Source organism: Raphanus sativus, unplaced genomic scaffold (assembly GCF_000801105.2).
Source record: "Raphanus sativus cultivar WK10039 unplaced genomic scaffold, ASM80110v3 Scaffold0594, whole genome shotgun sequence".
Classification (NCBI taxonomy): domain Eukaryota; kingdom Viridiplantae; phylum Streptophyta; class Magnoliopsida; order Brassicales; family Brassicaceae; genus Raphanus; species Raphanus sativus.
In genome coordinates this window covers 1-15,870 of record NW_026615912.1, presented here as the reverse complement: position 1 = coordinate 15,870, position 15,870 = coordinate 1, and the positions used below count along the sequence as shown (strand labels likewise).

At 45.2% G+C, this 15,870-nt stretch overlaps 23 non-coding genes and 3 pseudogenes across 23 annotated transcripts; all 26 read left to right on the top strand.

Annotated features, from left to right (window-relative positions):
- The first annotated feature begins 268 nt into the window (after positions 1–268).
- Positions 269–387, top strand: LOC130502541 (5S ribosomal RNA). The gene has a single exon (XR_008940302.1). It is a non-coding gene; the product is annotated as a 5S ribosomal RNA (ribosomal RNA).
- A 370-nt stretch (positions 388–757) lies between these two features.
- Positions 758–876, top strand: LOC130502575 (5S ribosomal RNA). The gene has a single exon (XR_008940335.1). It is a non-coding gene; the product is annotated as a 5S ribosomal RNA (ribosomal RNA).
- A 377-nt stretch (positions 877–1,253) lies between these two features.
- On the top strand, positions 1,254–1,372 carry LOC130502584 (5S ribosomal RNA). Its single transcript, XR_008940339.1, has one exon. It is a non-coding gene; the product is annotated as a 5S ribosomal RNA (ribosomal RNA).
- Positions 1,373–1,744: 372 nt separating this feature from the next.
- LOC130502565 (5S ribosomal RNA) lies at positions 1,745–1,863 on the top strand. Its single transcript, XR_008940325.1, has one exon. It is a non-coding gene; the product is annotated as a 5S ribosomal RNA (ribosomal RNA).
- A 372-nt stretch (positions 1,864–2,235) lies between these two features.
- On the top strand, positions 2,236–2,355 carry LOC130502574 (5S ribosomal RNA). The gene has a single exon (XR_008940334.1). It is a non-coding gene; the product is annotated as a 5S ribosomal RNA (ribosomal RNA).
- A 3,616-nt stretch (positions 2,356–5,971) lies between these two features.
- Positions 5,972–6,090, top strand: LOC130502558 (5S ribosomal RNA). The gene has a single exon (XR_008940318.1). It is a non-coding gene; the product is annotated as a 5S ribosomal RNA (ribosomal RNA).
- A 370-nt stretch (positions 6,091–6,460) lies between these two features.
- Positions 6,461–6,580, top strand: LOC130502561 (5S ribosomal RNA). Its single transcript, XR_008940321.1, has one exon. It is a non-coding gene; the product is annotated as a 5S ribosomal RNA (ribosomal RNA).
- A 370-nt stretch (positions 6,581–6,950) lies between these two features.
- Positions 6,951–7,068, top strand: LOC130502578 (5S ribosomal RNA). Its single transcript, XR_008940338.1, has one exon. It is a non-coding gene; the product is annotated as a 5S ribosomal RNA (ribosomal RNA).
- A 372-nt stretch (positions 7,069–7,440) lies between these two features.
- LOC130502577 (5S ribosomal RNA) lies at positions 7,441–7,559 on the top strand. The gene has a single exon (XR_008940337.1). It is a non-coding gene; the product is annotated as a 5S ribosomal RNA (ribosomal RNA).
- A 368-nt stretch (positions 7,560–7,927) lies between these two features.
- On the top strand, positions 7,928–8,045 carry LOC130502576 (5S ribosomal RNA). Its single transcript, XR_008940336.1, has one exon. It is a non-coding gene; the product is annotated as a 5S ribosomal RNA (ribosomal RNA).
- Positions 8,046–8,413: 368 nt separating this feature from the next.
- On the top strand, positions 8,414–8,532 carry LOC130502573 (5S ribosomal RNA). The gene has a single exon (XR_008940333.1). It is a non-coding gene; the product is annotated as a 5S ribosomal RNA (ribosomal RNA).
- Positions 8,533–8,896: 364 nt separating this feature from the next.
- LOC130502566 (5S ribosomal RNA) lies at positions 8,897–9,015 on the top strand. Its single transcript, XR_008940326.1, has one exon. It is a non-coding gene; the product is annotated as a 5S ribosomal RNA (ribosomal RNA).
- Positions 9,016–9,383: 368 nt separating this feature from the next.
- Positions 9,384–9,502, top strand: LOC130502556 (5S ribosomal RNA). The gene has a single exon (XR_008940316.1). It is a non-coding gene; the product is annotated as a 5S ribosomal RNA (ribosomal RNA).
- Positions 9,503–9,866: 364 nt separating this feature from the next.
- On the top strand, positions 9,867–9,985 carry LOC130502554 (5S ribosomal RNA). Its single transcript, XR_008940314.1, has one exon. It is a non-coding gene; the product is annotated as a 5S ribosomal RNA (ribosomal RNA).
- A 368-nt stretch (positions 9,986–10,353) lies between these two features.
- On the top strand, positions 10,354–10,472 carry LOC130502572 (5S ribosomal RNA). Its single transcript, XR_008940332.1, has one exon. It is a non-coding gene; the product is annotated as a 5S ribosomal RNA (ribosomal RNA).
- Positions 10,473–10,837: 365 nt separating this feature from the next.
- Positions 10,838–10,956, top strand: LOC130502546 (5S ribosomal RNA). Its single transcript, XR_008940306.1, has one exon. It is a non-coding gene; the product is annotated as a 5S ribosomal RNA (ribosomal RNA).
- A 372-nt stretch (positions 10,957–11,328) lies between these two features.
- On the top strand, positions 11,329–11,448 carry LOC130502560 (5S ribosomal RNA). Its single transcript, XR_008940320.1, has one exon. It is a non-coding gene; the product is annotated as a 5S ribosomal RNA (ribosomal RNA).
- Positions 11,449–11,813: 365 nt separating this feature from the next.
- On the top strand, positions 11,814–11,931 carry LOC130502548 (5S ribosomal RNA). The gene has a single exon (XR_008940308.1). It is a non-coding gene; the product is annotated as a 5S ribosomal RNA (ribosomal RNA).
- A 372-nt stretch (positions 11,932–12,303) lies between these two features.
- Positions 12,304–12,423, top strand: LOC130502570 (5S ribosomal RNA). Its single transcript, XR_008940330.1, has one exon. It is a non-coding gene; the product is annotated as a 5S ribosomal RNA (ribosomal RNA).
- Positions 12,424–12,791: 368 nt separating this feature from the next.
- On the top strand, positions 12,792–12,910 carry LOC130502552 (5S ribosomal RNA). Its single transcript, XR_008940312.1, has one exon. It is a non-coding gene; the product is annotated as a 5S ribosomal RNA (ribosomal RNA).
- A 366-nt stretch (positions 12,911–13,276) lies between these two features.
- LOC130502559 (5S ribosomal RNA) lies at positions 13,277–13,396 on the top strand. The gene has a single exon (XR_008940319.1). It is a non-coding gene; the product is annotated as a 5S ribosomal RNA (ribosomal RNA).
- A 369-nt stretch (positions 13,397–13,765) lies between these two features.
- On the top strand, positions 13,766–13,883 carry LOC130502571 (5S ribosomal RNA). Its single transcript, XR_008940331.1, has one exon. It is a non-coding gene; the product is annotated as a 5S ribosomal RNA (ribosomal RNA).
- Positions 13,884–14,253: 370 nt separating this feature from the next.
- LOC130502581 (5S ribosomal RNA) lies at positions 14,254–14,372 on the top strand (annotated as a pseudogene).
- A 364-nt stretch (positions 14,373–14,736) lies between these two features.
- On the top strand, positions 14,737–14,855 carry LOC130502567 (5S ribosomal RNA). The gene has a single exon (XR_008940327.1). It is a non-coding gene; the product is annotated as a 5S ribosomal RNA (ribosomal RNA).
- Positions 14,856–15,228: 373 nt separating this feature from the next.
- On the top strand, positions 15,229–15,347 carry LOC130502583 (5S ribosomal RNA; annotated as a pseudogene).
- A 362-nt stretch (positions 15,348–15,709) lies between these two features.
- LOC130502579 (5S ribosomal RNA) lies at positions 15,710–15,825 on the top strand (annotated as a pseudogene).
- The last annotated feature ends 45 nt before the right edge of the window (positions 15,826–15,870 follow it).

The window sequence follows — 15,870 nt, the reverse complement described above, 5'->3', positions numbered from 1 at the left end:
CCAAAACCATCTAGGTCAGTGAATAGGCCTGGCCATTTTTCGAGCCCAAATTCAGCCGTTTAGAGCCTCAAACAGGCTGCCGAATGTTACGGGCTGTGAACGAGATGCGATTCGCTGTTTCCGGGTGCTTTTGCAGTTTACTACATCAAATTTCATACATTTTGACGCATGGAAAAAGTAAAAAAAAAAAAAATTGCGTGGGCTCCACGCAAATCTACTCGGGCTCTCCGACGAAAAGGATATATGGAACCGCGAGTCACGTACTAACGGGTGCGATCATACCAGCACTAATGCACCGGATCCCATCAGAACTCCGCAGTTAAGCGTGCTTGGGCGAGAGTAGTACTAGGATGGGTGACCTCCCGGGAAGTCCTCGTGTTGCACCCCTTTTTATTTTTTTTCCTTCAGTTTGAAACGCGTCTCATCTTTAAAACCCCATAACTTTTTAACCGTGAGGAACTACGCCGCCCACAGCACCATTTCGGAAAGCCCCCAAAACCATCTAGGTCAGTGAATAGGCCTGGCCATTTTTCGAGCCCAATTCAGCCGTTTAGAGCCTCAAACAGGCTGCCGAATGTTACGGGCTGTGAACGAGATGCGATTCGCTGTTTCCGGGTGCTTTTGCAGTTTACTACATCAAATTTCATACATTTTGACGCAGGAAAAAGTCAAAAAAAAAAAATTGCGTGGGCTCCATGCAAATCTACTCGGGCTCTCCGACGAAAAGGATATATGGAATCGCGAGTCACGTACTAACGGGTGTGATCATACCAGCACTAATGCACCGGATCCCATCAGAACTCCGCAGTTAAGCGTGCTTGGGCGTGAGTAGTACTAGGATGGGTGACCTCCCGGGAAGTCCTCGTGTTGCACCCCTTTTTATTTTTTTTTCCTTCAATTTGAAACGTGTCTCATCTTTAAAACCCCGTAACTTTTTAACCGTGAGGAACTACGCCGCCCACAGCACCATTTCGGAAAGCCCCCAAAACCATCTAGGTCAGTGTATAGGCACGACGATTTTTCGAGCCCAAATCCGGTTTAGTCGTTTAGAGCTTCAAACAGGCTGTCGAATGTTACGGGTTGCGAACGAGATGTGATTCGCTATTTCCGGGTGCTTTTGCAGTTTAGTACATCAATTTCCATACATTTTGATGCATGGAAATTTTTTTAAAAAAAAATTCAGGTGGGTTCTACGCAAATCTACTCGGGCTCTCCGACGAAAAGGATAGTGGAATCGCGAGTCATGTACTAACGGGTGCGATCATACCAGCACTAATGCTCCGGATCCCATCAGAACTCCGCAGTTAAGCGTGCTAGGGCGAGAGTAGTACTAGGATGGGTGACCTCCCGGGAAGTCCTCGTGTTGCACCCCTTTTTATTTTTTTTCTTCAATTTCAAACGCGTCTCGTCTTTAAAACCTCATAACTTTTTAACCGTGAGGAACAATGCCGCCCACAGCACCATTTCAGGAAGCCCTTAAAACCATCTAGGTCAGATTATAGGCACGACGATTTTCCGACCCCAAATTCAGCCGTTTAGAGCCTCAAACAGGCTGCCGAATGTTACGGGCTGCGAACGAGATACGATTCGCTGTTTCCGGGCGCTTTTGCAGTTTACTACATCAATTTCCATACATTTTGATGCATGAAATTTGTTTTTAAAAAAAAATTCAGGTGGGCTCCATGCAAATCTACTCGGGCTCTCCGACGAAAAGGATATGTGGAATCGCGAGTCATGTACTAACGGGTGCGATCATACTAGCACTAATGCACCGGATCACATCAGAACTCCGTAGTTAAGCGTGCTTGGGCGAGAATAGTACTAGGATGGGTGACCTCTCGGGAAGTCCTCGTGTTATACCCCTTTTTATTTTTATTCTTCAATTTGAAATGCGTCTCGTCTTAAAAAACCCCATAACTTTTTAACCGTGAGGAACTACGCCGCCCACAACACCATTTCGGAAAGCCCCCAAACCATCTAGGTCAGTGTATAGGCACGACGATTTTTGAGCCAAAATTCAGCCGTTTAGAGCCTCAAACAGGCTGCCGAATGTTACGGGCTGCGAACGAGATGTGATTCGCTGTTTCCGGTGGCTTTTGCAGTTTACTACATCAATTTCCATACATTTTGATGCATGAATTTTTTTTTAAAAAAAAAAATTCAGGTGGGATCCACGCAAATCTACTCGGGCTCTCCGACGAAAAGGATATATGGAATCGCGAGTCATGTACTAACGGGTGCGATCATACCAGCACAAATGCACCGGATCCCATCAGAACTCGGCAGTTAAGCATGCTTGGGCGAGAGTAGTACTAGGATGGGTGACCTCCCAGGAAGTCCCTCTTGTTGCACCCCTTTTTATTTTTTTTCTTCAATTTGAAACGCGTCTCGTCTTTAAAACCCATAACTTTTTAACCGTGAGGAACTATGCCGCCCACAACACCATTTCGGAAAGCCCCCAAAACCATCTAGGTCAGTTTATAGGCACGACGATTTTCCGAGCCCAATTCAGCCGTTTAGAGCCTCAAACAGGCTGCCGAATGTTACGGGCTGCGAACGAGATGCGATTCGCTGTTTCCGGGCGCTTTTGCAGTTTACTACATCAATTTCCATACATTTTGATGCATGGAAATTTTTTAAAAAAAAATTCAGGTGGGCTCCACGCAAATCTACTCGGGCTCTCCGACGACAAGGATATATGAATCGCGAGTCATGTACTTAAGGGTGCGATCATACCAGCACTAATGCACCGGATCCCATCAGAACTCGGCAGTTAGGCATGCTTGGGCGAGAGTAGTACTAGGATGGGTGATGATAGAACCAAAATCGAGCACCGTCTTTTTTGTTTCAAGGACACGGCCCGAAGTGGCGATCTTGTCAACCAGCTCGACCCAACCGAGGTTTTACCATCAGTTCGTGCCGATCTAACCGTCCAAACCGATTGTGCCTTTCACCGTATCGACCCGTGGACGTCCGGAGTGAAAGCCCGCATGGATCAGCCCTCGTTCAAGCAGCCACATAACCAGCATGTTCGGATGAACCTGGACAATAGCCAAAGGGTCTTCTTTGACCAGTCTTCCTCAAATTCGCCAACATTGACCAGACTTCATCAGTTTCCGCACTTTGACTCATTTATCACATTCTAGTCAATATTTTCATTTTCTATGCATTGTTTTCCCCACAAATGTATTTATTTCTTTGACTACAAAGTACTATAAATATGTAGTCTCATTCATGAATAAAAGCAGTTCAATTTGGTTGTTTATGTTTGTTCTTCTTCTCTGAGTGAGAGAGAGTTCTTTAGCTAGTTCATCGGTTTGAACCGGCTTGTTGATTTGGTGGTCAGCCAATCATCTTTGTGTGTTATTTGGTGGTTAGCCAACACACCTTCATCGTTTCTTTGGTGGTTAGCCTTAGATCGTGGGTATATCAAGAGTCATTCCGCACCTCTTGACGATCCGTTCAATCCATCCCAGTTCCAGAAGTTCCTTCGACTTCTCGGTTCATATCCAACATCCGGCTAAAGTGATCCTTCCCGATTTTGGGTCTATCAATTGGTATCAGAGCCACTTTGGCTGGTTTGTTTTCTATCTTCTTTTCATCTTCTCATCTCTTCATCATTTTCTTTTCTTATTTCTTATTGGATCCGGGCTGTTCCTTTACTCCCTTGTGATCGCCTTATTAAAAAAAAAAAAAAAAAAAGAAAAAAAAAAGTAAAAAAAAAAAGAAAAAAAAAAGTAAAAAAAAAAAAGTTAAAAGTTTTTGGCTTGAATCACTACTGAAGAGAAATCCAGGGGGAGTGGTGGAAGAGAAAGCCTGCTGGCTGAGGAGAAATCCGGCCTTAGGACAGTTAAGGCGGATCCATACAAAAATCTCTTCATCTTTCATTATCTTTTCTTATACCCATAAAAGGTTGTTTTGGTTTTTGATTGCTGATTTTGACTGCCTATCATCCTTTGAACCAGTGGAAAGAACTCTGAGTGACCACCTAAAAATCGTGAGCTAAACACTTTGAGAGTGTGAGGATTTTTATGTGCTAACGTTTGTTAAGTGTTTCAGGATGTTTGGACTTCTCAAGAAATCAAAACCACTACAAGATGACATCCTCTTTCCTTTTAAAACTGTTTCGGAAAAAGAGCAATTAATTTTTGGAAATAAGAAACAGTTTGCTGCTAATAGGTTTGATTTTGTGCAGAAACAAAGGAAGAGACAAAACAGGTCCGATGATGAGAAGTGGGTCAGAAGTGGTGGTCGTCCCTTCACCAAAACCAAAAGAAGCAGCCGTGATGTGTTTGATCAGAATGAGATTCAGACTTATGCCAGTTTGGAGAAGATGTTGCATAAGGCGATTCATGTTATCCGACAACTCAAAAGGAAGGAAAACACCAACACTTCTCCAGCACCAAAACAGCAATGTAAGTCTTCTTATTTTTCAAATTCTGATTTGAAAACTAATGAGATCTCTTATGATAAAAGCAAAGCTGTGAAACCCACAAGCAAAGCTCATTCTACCAGGTGCTTCAAATGCCATAGGATCGGTCATTATGCTAACAAGTGTCAAAAGCAGAAACCGTTGGTGACTTTGGAGAAAGTTGAAACCGAGCAAGAAAAGGAAGATCATTTGCCAATCTTCGATGACTATGAACATGAACCGAAGGAAGGATCAGATGGAGAGCAAGACCGTGGTCATCAAGAAGGATCTTCTTCCATTCAAAAGCTGGACCAAACTCAAGGTGAGCATTGTGCTGATTATAATTATTTTGCTTATAATCCTTTTCCTTTTAATGTTTCAGATTTGAGGACAAATCTTTTTGAAGAGGGAGAGTATGATAGAACCAAAATCGAGCACCGTCTTTTTTGTTTCAAGGACACGGCCCGAAGTGGCGATCTTGTCAACCAGCTCGACCCAACCGAGGTTTTACCATCAGTTCGTGCCAATCTAACCGTCCAAACCGATTGTGCCTTTCACCATACCGACCCGTGGACGTCCGGAGTGAAAGCCCGCATGGATCAGCCCTCGTTCAAGCAGCCACATAACCAGCATGTTCGGATGAACCTGGACAATAACCAAAGGGTCTTCTTTGACCAGTCTTCCTCAAATTCGCCAACATTGACCAGACTTCATCAGTTTCCGCACTTAGACTCATTTATCACATTCTAGTCAATATTTTCATTTTCTATGCATTGTTTTCCCCACAAATGTATTTATTTCTTTGACTACAAAGTACTATAAATATGTAGTCTCATTCATGAATAAAAGCAGTTCAATTTGGTTGTTTATGTTTGTTCTTCTTCTCTGAGTGAGAGAGAGTTCTTTAGCTAGTTCATCGGTTTGAACCGGCTTGTTGATTTGGTGGTCAGCCAATCATCTTTGTGTGTTATTTGGTGGTTAGCCAACACACCTTCATCGTTTCTTTGGTGGTTAGCCTTAGATCGTGGGTATATCAAGAGTCATTCCGCACCTCTTGACGATCCGTTCAATCCATCTTAGTTCCAGAAGTGCCTTGCCTTCTCGGTTCATATCCAACATCCGGCCAAAGCCATCCTTCCCGATTTTGGGCGTATCAGGTGACCTCCCGGGAAGTCCCTCTTGTTGCACCCCTTTTTATTTTTTTTCTTCAATTTGAAACGCGTCTCGTCTTTAAAACCCCATAACTTTTTAACCGTGAGGAACTATGCCGCCCACAGCACCATTTCGGAAAGCCCCAAAACCATCTAGGTCATTTTATAGGCACTATGACTTTCCGAGCCCAAATTCAGCTGTTTAGAGCCTCAAACAGGCTGCCGAATGTTACAGGCTGCGAACGAGATGCGATTCGCTGTTTCCGGGTACTTTTGCAGTTTACTACATCAATTTTCATACATTTTGATGCATGGAAATTTAAAAAAAAAAAATTCAGGTGGGCTCCACGCAAATCTACTCGGGCTCTCCGACGAAAAGGATATGTGGAATCGCGAGTCATGTACTAACGGGTGCGATCATACTAGCACTAATGCACCGGATCCCATCAGAACTCCGTAGTTAATCGTGCTTGGGCGAGAATAGTACTAGGATGGGTGACCTCCCGGGAAGTCCTCGTGTTATACCCCTTTTTATTTTTTTTTCTTCAATTTGAAATGCGTCTCGTCTTTAAAAACCCCATAACTTTTTAACCGTGAGGAACTACGCCCACAGCACCATTTCGGAAAGCCCCCAAAACCATCTAGGTCAGTGTATAGGCACGACAATTTTTCGAGCCCAAATTCAGCCGTTTAGAGCCTCAAACAGGCTGCCGAATGTTACGGGCTGCGAACGAGATGCGATTCGCTGTTTCCGGTGGCTTTTGCAGTTTACTACATCAATTTCCATACATTTTGATGCATGAAATTTTTTTTAAAAAAAAATTCAGGTGGGATCCACGCAAATCTACTCGGGCTCTCCGACGAAAAGGATATATGGAATCGCGAGTCATGTACTAACGGGTGCGATCATACCAGCACAAATGCACCGGATCCCATCAGAACTCCGCAGTTAAGCATGCTTGGGCGAGAGTAGTACTAGGATGGGTGACCTCCCGGGAAGTCCCTCTTGTTGCACCCCTTTTTATTTTTTTCTTCAATTTGAAACGCGTCTCGTCTTTAAAACCCCCATAACGTTTTAACCGTGAGGAACTATGCCGCCCACAGAACCATTTCGGAAAGCCCCAAAACCATCTAGGTCAGTTTATAGGCACGACGATTTTTCGAGCCCAAATTCAGCCGTTTAGAGCCTCAAACAGGCTGCCGAATGTTACGGGCTGCGAACGAGATGCGATTCGCTGTTTCCGGGCGCTTTTGCAGTTTACTACATCAATTTCCATACATTTTGATGCATGGAAATTTTAAAAAAAAAAAATTCAGGTGGGCTCCACGCAAATCTACTCGGGCTCTCCGACGAAAAGGATATGTGGAATCGCGAGTCATGTACTAACGGGTGCGATCATACTAGCACTAATGCACCGGATCCCATCACAACTCCGTAGTTAAGCGTGCTTGGGCGAGAATAGTACTAGGATGGGTGACCTCCGGGAAGTCCTCGTGTTATACCCCTTTTTATTTTTTTTCTTCAATTTGAAATGCGTCTCGTCTTTAAAAAAACCCATAACTTTTTAACTGTGAGGAACTACGCCGCCCACAGCACCATTTCGGAAAGCCCCCAAAACCATCTAGGTCAGTGTATAGGCACGACGATTTTTCGAGCCCAAATTCAGCCGTTTAGAGCCTCAAACAGGCTGCCGAATGTTACGGGCTGCGAACGAGATGCGATTCGCTGTTTCCGGTGGCTTTTGCAGTTTACTACATCAATTTCCATACATTTTGATGCATGAATTTTTTTTAAAAAAAAATTCAGGTGGGATCCACGCAAATCTACTCGGGCTCTCCGACGAAAAGGATATATGAATCGCGAGTCATGTACTAACGGGGGGCGATCATACCAGCACAAATGCACCGGATCCCATCAGAACTCCGCAGTTAAGCATGCTTGGCGAGAGTAGTACTAGGATGGGTGACCTCCCGGGAAGTCCCTCTTGTTGCACCCCTTTTTATTTTTTTCTTCAATTTGAAACGCGTCTCGTCTTTGAAACCCCATAACTTTTTAACCGTGAGGAACTATGCCGCCCACAGCACCATTTCGGAAAGCCCCCAAAACCATCTAGGTGAGTTTATAGGCACGACGATTTTCCGAGCCCAAATTCAGCCGTTTAGAGCCTCAAACAGGCTGCCGAATGTTACGGGCTGCGAACGAGATGCGATTCGCTGTTTCCGGGCGCTTTTACAGTTTACTACATCAATTTCCATACATTTTGATGCATGGAAATTTAAAAAAAAAAAAATCAGGTGGGCTCCACGCAAATCTACTCGGGCTCTCCGACGACAAGGATATATGAATCGCGAGTCATGTACTAACGGGTGCGATCATACAGCACTAATGCACCGGATCCCATCAGAACTCCGCAGTCAAGAATGCTTGGGCGAGAGTATTACTAGGATGGGTGACCTCCCGGGAAGTCCTCGTGTTGCAACCCTTTTTTTTTTTTCTTCAATTTGAAACGCGTCTCGTCTTTTAAAAACCCCATAACTTTTTAACAGTGAGGACCTATGCCGCCCACAGCACCATTTCGGAAAGCCCCCAAAAATCTAGGTCAGTGTATAGGCACGACGATTGTTCGAGCCCAAATTCAGCCGTTTAGAGCCTCAAACAGGCTGCCGAATGTTACGTGCTGCGAACGAGATGCGATTCGCTGTTTCCGGTGGCTTTTGCAGTTTACTACATCAATTTCCATACATTTTGATGCATGAAATTGTTTTTTTAAAAAAAATTCAGGTCGGATCCACGCAAATCTACTCGGCTCTCCGACGAAAAGCATATATGGATCGCGAGTCATGTACTAACGGGTGCGATCATACCAGCACAAATGCACCGGATCCCATCAGAACTCCGCAGTTAAGCATGCTTGGCGAGAGTAGTACTAGGATGGGTGACCTCCCGGGAAGTCCCTCTTGTTGCACCCCTTTTTATTTCTTTTCTTCAATTTGAAACGCGTCTCGTCTTTAAAACCCCATAACTTTTTAACCGTGAGGAACTATGCCGCCCGCAGCACCATTTCGGAAGCCCCCAAAACCATCTAGGTGAGTTTATAGGCACGACGATTTTCCGAGCCCAAATTCAGCCGTTTAGAGCCTCAACAGGCTGCCGAATGTTACGGGCTGCGAACGAGATGCGATTCGCTGTTTCCGGGCGCTTTTGCAGTTTACTACATCAATTTCCATACATTTTGATGCATGGAAATTTTAAAAAAAAATCAGGTGGGCTCCACGCAAATCTACTCGGGCTCTCCGACGAAAAGGATATATGAATCGCGAGTCATGTACTAACGGGTGCGATCATACCAGCACTAATGCACCGGATCCCATCAGAACTCGGCAGTTAAGCATGCTTGGGTGAGAGTAGTACTAGGATGGGTGACCTCCCGGGAAGTCCTCGTGTTGCAACCCTTTTATTTTTTTTCTTCAATTTGAAACGCGTCTCGTCTTTAAAAACCCATAACTTTTTAACGTGAGGAACTATGCCGCCCACAGCACCATTTCGGAAAGCCCCCAAAACCATCTAGGTCAGTGTATAGGCACGACGATTTTCGAGCCCAAATTCAGCCGTTTAGAGCCTCAAACAGGCTGCCGAATGTTACGGGCTGCGAACGAGATGCGATTCGCTGTTTCCGGTGGCTTTTGCAGTTTACTACATCAATTTCCATACATTTTGATGCATGAAATTGTTTTTTAAAAAAAATTCAGGTCGGATCCACGCAAATCTACTCGGGCTCTCCGACGAAAAGGATATATGGAATCGCGAGTCATGTACTAACGGGTGCGATCATACCAGCACAAATGCACCGGATCCCATCAGAACTCCGCAGTTAAGCATGCTTGGGCGAGAGTAGTACTAGGATGGGTGACCTCCCGGGAAGTCCTCTTGTTGCACCCCTTTTTTATTTTTTCTTCAATTTGAAACGCGTCTCGTCTTTAAAACCCCATAACTTTTTAACCGTGAGGAACTATGCCGCACAGCACCATTTCGGAAGCCCCCAAAAACCATCTAGGTCAGTTATAGGCACGACGATTTTTCGAGCCCAATTCAGCCGTTTTAGAGCCTCAAACAGGCTGCCGAATGTTACGGGCTGCGAACGAGATGCGATTCGCTGTTTCCGGGCGCTTTTGCAGTTTACTACATCAATTTCCATACATTTTGATGCATGGAAATTTAAAAAAAAAAATTCAGGTGGGCTCCACGCAAATCTACTCGGGCTCTCCGACGAAAAGGATATGTGAATCGCGAGTCATGTACTAACGGGTGCGATCATACTAGCACTAATGCACCGGATCCCATCAGAACTCCGTAGTTAAGCGTGCTTGGGCGAGAATAGTACTAGGATGGGTGACCTCCCGGGAAGTCCTCGTGTTATACCCCTTTTATTTTTTTCTTCAATTTGAAATGCGTCTCGTCTTAAAAAACCCCATAACTTTTTAACCGTGAGGAACTACGCCGCCCACAGCACCATTTCGGAAAGCCCCCAAAACCATCTAGGTCAGTGTATAGGCACGACGATTTTTCGAGCCCAAATTCAGCCGTTTAGAGCCTCAAACAGGCTGCCGAATGTTACGGGCTGCGAACGAGATGCGATTCGCTGTTTCCGGTGGCTTTTGCAGTTTACTACATCAATTTCCATACATTTTGATGCATGAATTTTTTTAAAAAAAAATTCAGGTGGGATCCACGCAAATCTACTCGGGCTCTCCGACGAAAAGGATATATGGAATCGCGAGTCATGTACTAACGGGTGCGATCATACCAGCACAAATGCACCGGATCCCATCAGAACTCCGCAGTTAAGCATGCTTGGCGAGAGTAGTACTAGGATGGGTGACCTCCCGGGAAGTCCCTCTTGTTGCACCCCTTTTTATTTTTTTTCTTCAATTTGAAACGCGTCTCGTCTTTAAAACCCCATAACTTTTTAACCGTGAGGAACTATGCCGCCCACAGCACCATTTCGGAAAGCCCCCAAAACCATCTAGGTCAGTTTATAGGCACGACGATTTTCCGAGCCAAATTCAGCCGTTTAGAGCCTCAAACAGGCTGCCGAATGTTACGGGCTGCGAACGAGATGCGATTCGCTGTTTCCGGGCGCTTTTGCAGTTTACTACATCAATTTCCATACATTTTGATGCATGGAAATTAAAAAAAAAAATCAGGTGGGCTCCACGCAAATCTACTCGGGCTCTCCGACGACAAGGATATATGAATCGCGAGTCATGTACTAACGGGTGCGATCATACCAGCACTAATGCACCGGATCCCATCAGAACTCCGCAGTTAAGCATGCTTGGGCGAGAGTAGTACTAGGATGGGTGACCTCCCGGGAAGTCCTCGTGTTGCAACCCCTTTTTATTTTTTTTCTTCAATTTGAAACGCGTCTCGTCTTTAAAAAACCCCATAACTTTTTAACAGTGAGGAACTATGCCGCCCACAGCACCATTTCGGAAAGCCCCCAAAACCATCTAGGTCAGTGTATAGGCACGACGATTTTTCGAGCCCCAATTCAGCCGTTTAGAGCCTCACACAGGCTGCCGAATGTTACGGGCTGCGAACGAGATGCGATTCGCTGTTTCCGGTGGCTTTTGCAGTTTACTACATCAATTTCCATACATTTTGATGCATGAAATTGTTTTTTAAAAAAATTCAGGTCGGATCCACGCAAATCTACTCGGCTCTCCGACGAAAAGGATATATGGGATCGCGAGTCATGTACTAACGGGTGCGATCATACCAGCACAAATGCACCGGATCCCATCAGAACTCCGCAGTTAAGCATGCTTGGGCGAGAGTAGTACTAGGATGGGTGACCTCCCGGGAAGTCCCTCTTGTTGCACCCCTTTTTATTTTTTTCTTCAATTTGAAACGCGTCTCGTCTTTAAACCCCATAACTTTTTAACCGTGAGGAACTATGCCGCCCACAGCACCATTTCGGAAAGCCCCCAAACCATCTAGGTCAGTTTATAGGCACGACGATTTTCCGAGCCCAAATTCAGCCGTTTAGAGCCTCAAACAGGCTGCCGAATGTTACGGGCTGCGAACGAGATGCGATTCGCTGTTTCCGGGCGCTTTTGCAGTTTACTACATCAATTTCCATACATTTTGATGCATGGAAATTTTAAAAAAAAAATTCAGGTGGGCTCCACGCAAATCTACTCGGGCTCTCCGACGAAAAGGATATATGAATCGCGAGTCATGTACTAACGGGTGCGATCATACCAGCACTAATGCACCGGATCCCATCAGAACTCCGCAGTTAAGCGTGCTTGGGCGAGAGTAGTACTAGGATGGGTGACCTCCGGGAAGTCCTCGTGTTGCAACCCCTTTTTATTTTTTTTCTTCAATTTGAAACGCGTCTCGTCTTTAAAAACCCCATAACTTTTTAACCGTGAGGAACTACGCCGCCCACAGCACCATTTCGGAAAGCCCCCAAAACCATCTAGGTCAGTGTATAGGCACGACGATTTTTCGAGCCAAATTCAGCCGTTTAGAGCCTCAAACAGGCTGCCGAATGTTACGGGCTGCGAACGAGATGCGATTCGCTGTTTCCGGTGGCTTTTGCAGTTTTACTACATCAATTTCCATACATTTTGATGCATGAAATTTTTTTTAAAAAAAAATTCAGGTCGGATCCACGCAAATCTACTCGGCTCTCCGACGAAAAGGATATATGGGATCGCGAGTCATGTACTAACGGGTGCGATCATACCAGCACAAATGCACCTGATCCCATCAGAACTCCGCAGTTAAGCATGCTTGGGCGAGAGTAGTACTAGGATGGGTGACCTCCCGGGAAGTCCCTCTTGTTGCACCCCTTTTTATTTTTTTTCTTCAATTTGAAACGCGTCTCGTCTTTAAAACCCCATAACTTTTTAACCGTGAGGAACTATGCCGCCCACAGCACCATTTCGGAAAGCCCCCAAAACCATCTAGGTCAATTTATAGGCACGACGATTTTCCGACCCAAATTCAGCCGTTTAGAGCCTCAAACAGGCTGCCGAATGTTACGGGCTGCGAACGAGATGCGATTCGATGTTTCCGGGCGCTTTTGCAGTTTACTACATCAATTTCCATACATTTTGATGCATGGAAATTTTTTTAAAAAAATTCAGGTGGGCTCCACGCAAATCTACTCGGGCTCTCCGACGAAAAGGATATGTGGAATCGCGAGTCATGTACTAACGGGTGCGATCATACTAGCACTAATGCACCGGATCCCATCAGAACTCCGTAGTTAAGCGTGCTTGGGCGAGAATAGTACTAGGATGGGTGACCTCCCGGGAAGTCCTCGTGTTATACCCCTTTTTTTTTTTTCTTCAATTTGAAATGCGTCTCGTCTTTAAAAACCCATAACTTTTTAACCGTGAGGAACTACGCCGCCCACAGCACCATTTCGGAAAGCCCCCAAAACCATCTAGGTCAGTATAGAGGCACGACGATTTTTCGAGCCCAAATTCAGCCGTTTAGAGCCTCAAACAGGCTGCCGAATGTTACGGGCTGCGAACGAGATGCGATTCGCTGTTTCCGGTGGTTTTGCAGTTTACTACATCAATTTCCATACATTTTAATGCATGAAAATTTTTTTTTAAAAAATTCAGGTGGGATCCACGCAAATCTACTCGGGCTCTCCGACGAAAAGGATATATGGATCGCGAGTCATGTACTAACGGGTGCGATCATACCAGCACAAATGCACCGGATCCCATCAGAACTCCGCAGTTAAGCATGCTTGGGCGAGAGTAGTACTAGGATGGGTGACCTCCCGGGAAGTCCCTCTTGTTGCACCCCTTTTTATTTTTTTTCTTCAATTTGAAACGCGTCTCGTCTTTAAAACCCCATAACTTTTTAACCGTGAGGAACTATGCCGCCCACAGCACCATTTCGGAAAGCCCCAAAAACCATCTAGGTCAATTTATAGGCACGCGATTTTCCGAGCCCAAATTCAGCCGTTTAGAGCCTCAAACAGGCTGCCGAATGTTACAGGCTGCGAACGAGATGCGATTCGCTGTTTCCGGGCGCTTTTGCAGTTTACTACATCAATTTCCATACATTTTGATGCATGGAAATTTTTTTAAAAAAAATTCAGGTGGGCTCCACGCAAATCTACTCGGGTTCTCCGACGAAAAGGATATGTCGAATCGCGAGTCATGTACTAACGGGTGCGATCATACTAGCACTAATGCACCGGATCCCATCAGAACTCCGTAGTTAAGCGTGCTTGGGTGAGAATAGTACTAGGATGGGTGACCTCCCGGAAGTCCTCGTGTTATACCCCTTTTATTTTTTTTCTTCAATTTGAAATGCGTCTCGTCTTTAAAAAAACCCCATAACTTTTTAACCGTGAGGAACTACGCCGCCCACAGCACCATTTCGGAAAGCCCCAAAACCATCTAGGTCAGTGTATAGGCACGACGATTGTTCGAGCCAAATTCAGCCGTTTAGAGCCTCAAACAGGCTGCCGAATGTTACGGGCTGCGAACGAGATGCGATTCGCTGTTTCGGTGGCTTTTGCAGTTTACTACATCAATTTCCATACATTTTGATGCATGAAATTGTTTTTTAAAAAAAAATTCAGGTCGGATCCACGCAAATCTACTCGGCTCTCCGACGAAAAGGATATATGGGATCGCGAGTCATGTACTAACGGGTGCGATCATACCAGCACAAATGCACCTGATCCCATCAGAACTCCGCAGTTAAGCATTCTTGGGCGAGAGTAGTACTAGGATGGTGACCTCCCGGGAAGTCCCTCTTGTTGCACCCCTTTTTATTTTTTTCTTCAATTTGAAACGCGTCTCGTCTTTAAAACCCCATAACTTTTTAACCGTGAGGAACTATGCCGCCCACAGCACCATTTCGGAAAGCCCCAAAACCATCTAGGTCAATTTATAGGCACGACGATTTTCCGAGTCAAATTCAGCCGTTTAGAGCCTCAAACAGGCTGCCGAATGTTACGGGCTGCGAACGAGATGCGATTCGATGTTTCCGGGCGCTTTTGCAGTTTACTACATCAATTTCCATACATTTTGATGCATGGAAATTTTTAAAAAAAAATTCAGTGGGCTCCACGCAAATCTACTCGGGCTCTCGACGAAAAGGATATGTGGAATCGCGAGTCATGTACTAACGGGTGCGATCATACTAGCACTAATGGACCGGATCCCATCAGAACTCCGTAGTTAAGCGTGCTTGGGCGAGAATAGTACTAGGATGGGTGACCTCCCGGGAAGTCCTCGTGTTATACCCCTTTTTATTTTTTTTCTTCAATTTGAAATGCGTCTCGTCTTTAAAAACCCCATAACTTTTTAACCGTGAGGAAACTACGCCGCCCACAGCACCATTTCGGAAAGCCCCCAAAACCATCTAGGTCAGATTTATAGGCACGACGATTTTTCGAGCCCAAATTCAGCCGTTTAGAGCCTCAAACAGGCTGCCGAATGTTACGGGCTGCGAACGAGATGCGATTCGCTGTTTCCGGTGGCTTTTGCAGTTTTACTACATCAATTTCCATACATTTTGATGCATGAAATTTTTTTTTAAAAAAATTCAGGTGGGTCCACGCAAATCTACTCGGGCTCTCCGACGAAAAGGATATATGGAATCGCGAGTCATGTACTAACGGGTGCGATCATACCAGCACAAATGCACCGGATCCCATCAGAACTCCGCAGTTAAGCATGCTTGGGCGAGAGTAGTACTAGGATGGGTGACCTCCCGAAGTCCCTCTTGGTTACCCCTTTTATTTTTTTTCTTCAATTGAAACGCGTCTCGTCTTTTAAACCCCATAACTTTTTAACCGTGAGGAACTACGCGCCCACAGCACCATTTCGGAAAGCCCAAAAACCATCTAGGTCAATTATAGGCACGACGATTTTCGGAGTCCAAATTCAGCCGTTTAGAGCCTCAAACAGGCTGCCGAATGTTACGGGCTGCGAACGAGATGCGATTCGCTGTTTCCGGGCGCTTTTGCAGTTTACTACATCAATTTCCATACATTTTGATGCATGGAAATTTTTTAAAAAAAATTCAGGTGGGCTCCACGCAAATCTACTCGGGCTCTCCGACGAAAAGGATATGTGGAATCGCGAGTCATGTACTAACGGGTGCGATCATACAGCACTAATGCACCGGATCCCATCAGAACTCCGTAGTTAAGCGTGCTTGGGCGGAGTAGTACTAGGATGGGTGACCTCCCGGGAGTCCTCGTGTTATACCCTTTTTATTTTTTTTCTTCAATTTGAAATGCGTCTCGTCTTTAAAAA